Source organism: Lutra lutra, chromosome 1 (genome assembly GCF_902655055.1).
Source record: "Lutra lutra chromosome 1, mLutLut1.2, whole genome shotgun sequence".
Taxonomy (NCBI): Eukaryota; Metazoa; Chordata; class Mammalia; order Carnivora; family Mustelidae; genus Lutra; species Lutra lutra.
In genome coordinates this window covers 13,227,842-13,234,097 of record NC_062278.1, presented here as the reverse complement: position 1 = coordinate 13,234,097, position 6,256 = coordinate 13,227,842, and the positions used below count along the sequence as shown (strand labels likewise).

The 6,256-nt window shown below is 44.6% G+C and overlaps 1 long non-coding RNA gene across 2 annotated transcripts in view; it reads right to left on the bottom strand.

Moving 5' to 3' along the window:
* Positions 1-1,721: 1,721 nt before the first annotated feature.
* The window catches only part of LOC125095144 (uncharacterized), a 36,037-nt gene continuing 31,502 nt past the window's right edge, over positions 1,722-6,256 (bottom strand). For both annotated transcript variants that reach the window (XR_007125806.1, XR_007125805.1), the window contains exon 3: positions 1,722-3,787. This is a non-coding gene — a long non-coding RNA (uncharacterized LOC125095144). The remainder of the gene's footprint in view (positions 3,788-6,256) is intronic.

The following is a 6,256-nucleotide window of genomic DNA, read 5'->3' as shown; positions in this document are numbered from 1 at the left end:
GAAACTAAAAAAAAGAAAGAAACAAGCCCATAGATACAGAGAACAGATTTGGTGGCTGCAGGCTAGGGGAGGAATGGGTGAAGGGGAAAAAAAAGTATGGTCTTGCAGCTATAAAATAAGTAAGTTCTGGCAATGTAAGGTACAGCATGGTGACTACAGTTAATAATACTGAGTTTCATATTTCAAAGCTGTTAAGAGAGTAGATTCTTTAAAGATTCATCATAAGAAGAAAAAATTTATAACTAGGTTTGGTGACAGATGTTAACTGGAAATGTAGTGATCATTTCACAATGTATACAAATATGGAATAATTACGTTGTATGCCTAAAACAAATGTAACGTTGTATGTCAATTATATACCTCAATATAACTTTCTCTTTTCAGAGAGAGAACATGCATGTGGGGGTGGGTAGGGGAGGAGGAGAGGGAGAGGAAGAGAGAGAGAACCTTAAGCAGGCTCCATGCCCAGCACGGAGCCTGACATAGGACTCCATCTCATGACCCTGAGATCATGACCTGAGCCAAAACCAAAAGTCCGACTGAGCCACCCAGGCACCCCAAGAGTGAAGACATTTTTTGAATCTAAAGGAACAAAAATTGATTCCATACCTGCTGTGGGTGAAGTACTGTGATAAAACCAAGGTGAATAAGATGTCACTGCTCTCTTCACGCAACACATTCTAGTAGGAAAGTTAAGACGCGTGTAGTACAGAGGCCCACATTTTGGTGTCTAAATCCCATTACCAACTAAGAGGAACCTGGGATTCTTTGAGAAAGACCAAACCTCAGCTCTTTGGCAGGGAATGTAGAAGGGGAGTGATATTTCTTTTCTTTTTTACAGGTTTTATTTATTAGACAGAGATCACAAGTAGAGAGGCAGGCAGAGAGAGAGAGAGAAGAGGAAGCAGGCTCCCTATGGAGCAGACAGCCTGATGTGGGGCTCGATCCCAGGACCCTGGGATCATGACCTGAGCCGAAGGCAGAGGCTTTAACCCACTGAGCCACCCAGGTGCCCTGGGAGTGACCTTTCTATCACAGAAAGCAAGATCGAAGACCAGTGGTGTCCTGTCATGAAAACTGAGAACCAACTTGAAGGAGTGCCCACGGCTCCAAGGTGAGAAAATCTGGGCATCAAAACCAATAAAGCACAACCTGAACGTCCACTGATGGGGGAACGGATAACCAAAATGTGCTTTATACATGTGACGGAGTATTATTCAGCCTTTAAAAGGAAGGAAATTCTGACACCTACTACAACATGGATGAATGTTATGCTAAGTGAAATAAGCCAGCCACAAGAAGACAAATACTGTGTGATTCCACTTATAGGAGATGCCAGAGTAGCAAGATTCGCAGAGACACAGAGTGGAATGGTGGGCACAATTGCTGGGGGACGGGGACGGGGAGGTCTTATGTCATGGCTACAGAGTTGCAGTTTGTGATGATGAGAAGGTTCTGGAGATGGATGGTGGCCATAGTTACATAACAATGTGAATGTACTGAATGCCACAGTGGCGTTTCACTGTGGTGTATTTTACCACAATTTAAAAAAAATGAGTGGTGCCGGGCTGGCTCAGTCCGTAGAGCATGTGACTCTTGATCTCAAGACTGAAAGTTTGAGCCCCAAATTGGGTGTAGAGATGACTAAAAAATAAATAAATAAACAAATAAATAAATGGATGGACGGATGGATGAACGAATGAATGAATGAATGAATAAAAAGAGATAATTACTTATAGCCAGGAATGATGTGTCTGGAGATGGATGGTGAGGATTACATAACAATGTGAGTGTACTTTACCTCCACTCAAGTGTACACTTAGAAATGGTAAATTTATGCATATTTTACTGCAATTAAAAGGAAAAGAATCCTTAGAACTGATGATCACCAGGAAAGATGCTCTCTTAATCTAATAAATATACTGTAAGGGTAAAAAAAAAAAATAGACTAGTGACCATAACTGATTGAAACAAGGGGATTATACAAAAAACTGTGAGCAGAAGGAAAGCATGCGTGAATGGAAGGCATATGAACTTATGCTCACTTCCACCAGAGGCGAAGATGAGGGAACGCAATTCCAATATGTGTTTTCTCCGTCGCCATGGCCATGGGCAGTTAGCTCCATTCTGACACTATCTACCTGCAGACAGGGTCAGAATAGTGTCAGCTCCCACAGCTTAAGGGCTCAGTCCCACTAGGCTTCCCCTCCCTCTCCCGCCACCCTTCAGATGCTAGCTGCAAGTCCAAGCTGTTCCCTGTGCTTCTGGTGATTGGCTATTAATTGGAGGATTCCACAACTCCCTCCTTGGGTTGAATTAACTTGCCAGCAAGGCTCACAGAGCTGAAAGGAACATCTTACTTACTAGATTATCGGTTTATTATGGAAGAGTATAACTCAGGAACTGTCGGATGAAAGAGATGCAGAGGGCAAGGTACGAGGGAAGGGGCGTGGAGCTTCCACGACCTCCCTGAGTGCACCGCTGTCCTAGCCCCTCCAGGTACTCACCAACCCGGATGCTCTCTGAACCCCATCCTTTTGGGGTTTAATGGAGGCTTCATTACATAGGTAGGATTGATGAAATCACAGGCCATTGGCAATTGATTCAACCTCTAGCCTCTCTCCATTCCCCAAAGGTCAGGAGACACAGGACTGAGAGTTTCAGCCTCCAACATACGTCTGTTTCCCCGGCAACCAACCACCAACCTTCGGGGCTTCCCAAAAATCCCCACACTGACCTAAACTCACGTGTGGCTGAGAGGGGCTTGTTCGGAATATCAAGACACCTTATGGCTATTTTTACTTATGAGATTCCCAGGGTTTTAGAAGCTCTGAGCCAGGTGTGGGGACAAAGACCAAATATGTATTTCTTTTTTAAAAAATTTTATTTATCTGAGGGAGGAGGGGCGGAGGAAGAGGGAGAAGCAGACTCCCTGCTGAGCATGGGGCCCGGATGCAGGGCTCTACACCAGAACCCTGGGATCATGAACTGAGCTCAACCGAACCACCCAGGCGCCCCCTAAATATGTATTTCTTATTATAAATCACACATCACAGACATCTTCAAGGACAAGTCCTACAGTTGAGTGTGTCTGTGGGAGTGGCTGTCCAGGCAGAGCACGCAGCCAAGGGAAGGGCTTGAGAACCAAAGTTGTGTGGCTGAGGAGCAGCACAAGTCCCACTTAGCTGGAAGCAGGAGAGGGTTGTCTGAGAGTGAGAGATGAGGCAGAGAGCTCATCTCTGAATGGGTGGGTAGCGAGGAGGTGGGACATGAGTTCCTGTGCGCACTTTGATCTGTGCGGACTTCTGGCTAAACGAAGCCAGTAAGGCTGTGGGGCAGAAAGGAAATGCCATAAACTTAAAAAAATGCAAATAAAGTGTCAGTGAAAATGTGAGGCATCAAAAACTCTCACACAGCTGCCGTTGTGTAACCAGGTTCATCCAGTCTGGAGGGAAGTGCCTTGGAACACAGAGAAATTAAGTGTGTGCCTGCCTGCCCATCACGTAGCAAGTTCATGCTTGCCCGGGGACACAAAGAAACATGTATGAGAAGGTACATCTTGGTAGCAAAATGCATTAGTCAGGGAAGGAACTGGCTCACGTGATTATGGAGGCTGAGAAGTCCCTAGATCGGCAGTCGGCCAGCTGGAGAACCGGGAGAGCGGATGTAAGTTGTAGTCAGAGGGCAGGAGAAGATGGACGGTCCAACTCACAGAGTCAGGCAGAAGTTCCATCTTAATTAGTCTTTTTGTTCTGTTCAGGTCTTCAGTGGATGGCACGAGGCCCACCTATATGGGGGAGAACAACCTGCTTTACTCAGTCTACCCATTCAACTGTTATTCTCATTAAAAACAACACCCTTACAGATACAGAATAATGTTCGACTAAATGTTCAGGTACCCAATGGCCTGGTCAAGCTGAGGCATAAAGTTAACTCTCATATGAAGTATGGGTAGCATTACAGGTGCCCGACCCAAGGGGATTTATAATCAAAGTGTAGCAAAGGGAAAGCATAAAGTATACTACTGACCAGAGTGCAATGAAATTGTCTCATATCACAATATGGATAAGATGGACAAGTAGAATTATGAGTTAACAAGGTAAAAAACAAAACAAACTTGTTTTTACTGAGATTCTAGAATGAGACCACCCCCCCCCCAAGGAAACCCCCAACCATGAACTCATGATGATATTCAACGAAAAGAGAAAGTTCTTTTCTCCCTAAAATAGTGCTTCGTCACCACTGATGGTAGCTATTGCTCCAACTCCTTACTTGGAACATGGATCATTAAAGGGAAATATGTGGACATTTATCTTGCCTTTCCAACAGAAATTGTATTTCAGGGTGACCAAATAGGCCACCGCTTTACAGAGGACGCCTGCTAATAAATGTAGAAAAAGCATAATATAAAGTCACCATTGTGCACGCTTTAACTTTCTTCTGTGTGACAAAGGAATTACGGTTCTGGAACGCACTGTCCCTTATTTCAAGTTGAGCTGCTATGACGTTTGTACAATGCTTCGGGAAATGATATAAAAGGAAGCATGAAGCAAAAAAGGCAAAATAGTAATTGTTGAATGTAGGTGATGAGTTCATTAAATCATTCTCTGTACTTTCCTGAATCGTTGGCATTTTTCAGATATGGAAATTAGAGCCAGGGAGGCTCTTGGGAAGAAGAAATTCAGGGGTTTTGGGAATCACTTTATGTGCAAATGTCACCTCCGAACAGAAACTGGCGGGTGTAATTCTTGCTGACTTATCTATCTTTGCATTAAGCTTGTCTTAGAAAGATTGTTTCCTCAATCCAGTAAGAACACAGAAGTCACAGTTGTTTGAGAGAAATTCCAGGTCATAAAGTGTTGACACTGGCCAGGCCCTTGGTGTTCTATAGCGCACTGGGGGCTCCAGGCCAGCGACCAAAAGCCTTCGGTTCCAACCCTGCGGCTTCTCACCTGAGCCTGCCTGTTCTTATTCCAAAGTGGGGATCTGCATCTATTCAACCCCACAAACCTAATTTATAACCATGTGCGGTGGAAGGAATCATTTGGTCTGGGGTCATGGAAGAGCTGCAGGTTTTCTCCCCTCTCTCCCCCAAGGCCACATCCTGAGCGACTAAACAGAGTGGTGTCTGGGTAGGGCCAGAAACCTGAGACCAGATGGCGGCAAACTTCTAAGCAGTTTCTTTTACGCTGGTGTCTAAACCAGCAAATGCTAGAGAGCCATGGAGGAAAACCGGGAAGCCTGGTGTTTTCAAAAGGTTATCCTGGACAAGTAAGAAGAACCAGCTGGAGAGGAGACCGGACGGAGGCAAGGGTTGTTAACCTTTTTTGTGCCATGGACTCCTGCTCAGGATGTTCCCAAGTGCTGCTATGGTCCGGTTGCTTGTGTCCCCCACAGATTCATCTGTTGAATTCCAAATGCCCAATGTGATGGTAATTAGGAAGCAAGGCCTCTGGGAGTTGCTTATGTCAGGAGAGTGGAACCCCCATAATTGGGATTAATGCTCTTATAAAAGAGACCAGGCAGAGCTCCCTGCCCCTTTGACCCCGTGGGGACATGAGGACGCAGCCAAGGAGAAGATGGCCTTCATCAGCACTTGACCTTGCCGGCCCCTGATCTCAGACCTGCAGCCTCCAGAACTGTAATAAATAAATATCTGTTGTTCATAAACTACCCAGCCTCTAGAATTTTGTTGCAACAGCCCAAACACATTAAGACAAGTGCATAAAATAAAATACACAGGTTTACAAAGGAAATATTGTTGAAATCCTAACACCAAAATGTATTTAAAATCTGATGTGTAATATAAGTGACTTCTTTATTAATACACTGAATAGCAAGATCTAGTGCGGAGTCTAGTTAAACTGAGGATTTCCAAGGAATGATGAGGGTAAATAATTTTGTGTCAGTTGTAATGTGATATAAAAACATCTGTAGGGGCGCCTGGGTGGCTCAGTGGGTTAAGCCGCTGCCTTCGGCTCAGGTCATGATCCCAGGTCCTGGGTTCGAGCCCCACATCGGGCTCTCTGCTCAGCAGGGAGCCTGCTTCCTCCTCTCTCTCTGCCTGCCTCTCTGCTTACTTGTGATTTCTCTCTGTCAAATAAATAAAATCTTTAAAAAAAAAAAATCTGTAATTTCCAATGGCACAGCCACTGGCACTGCTATGCTCTGTTGTCTCATTCATAATTGAAAAGAATAATGAATTTTACTAAAAGGGTGGTGAAAATATCAACCTAATTGCTTTCCCAGCCAAGTT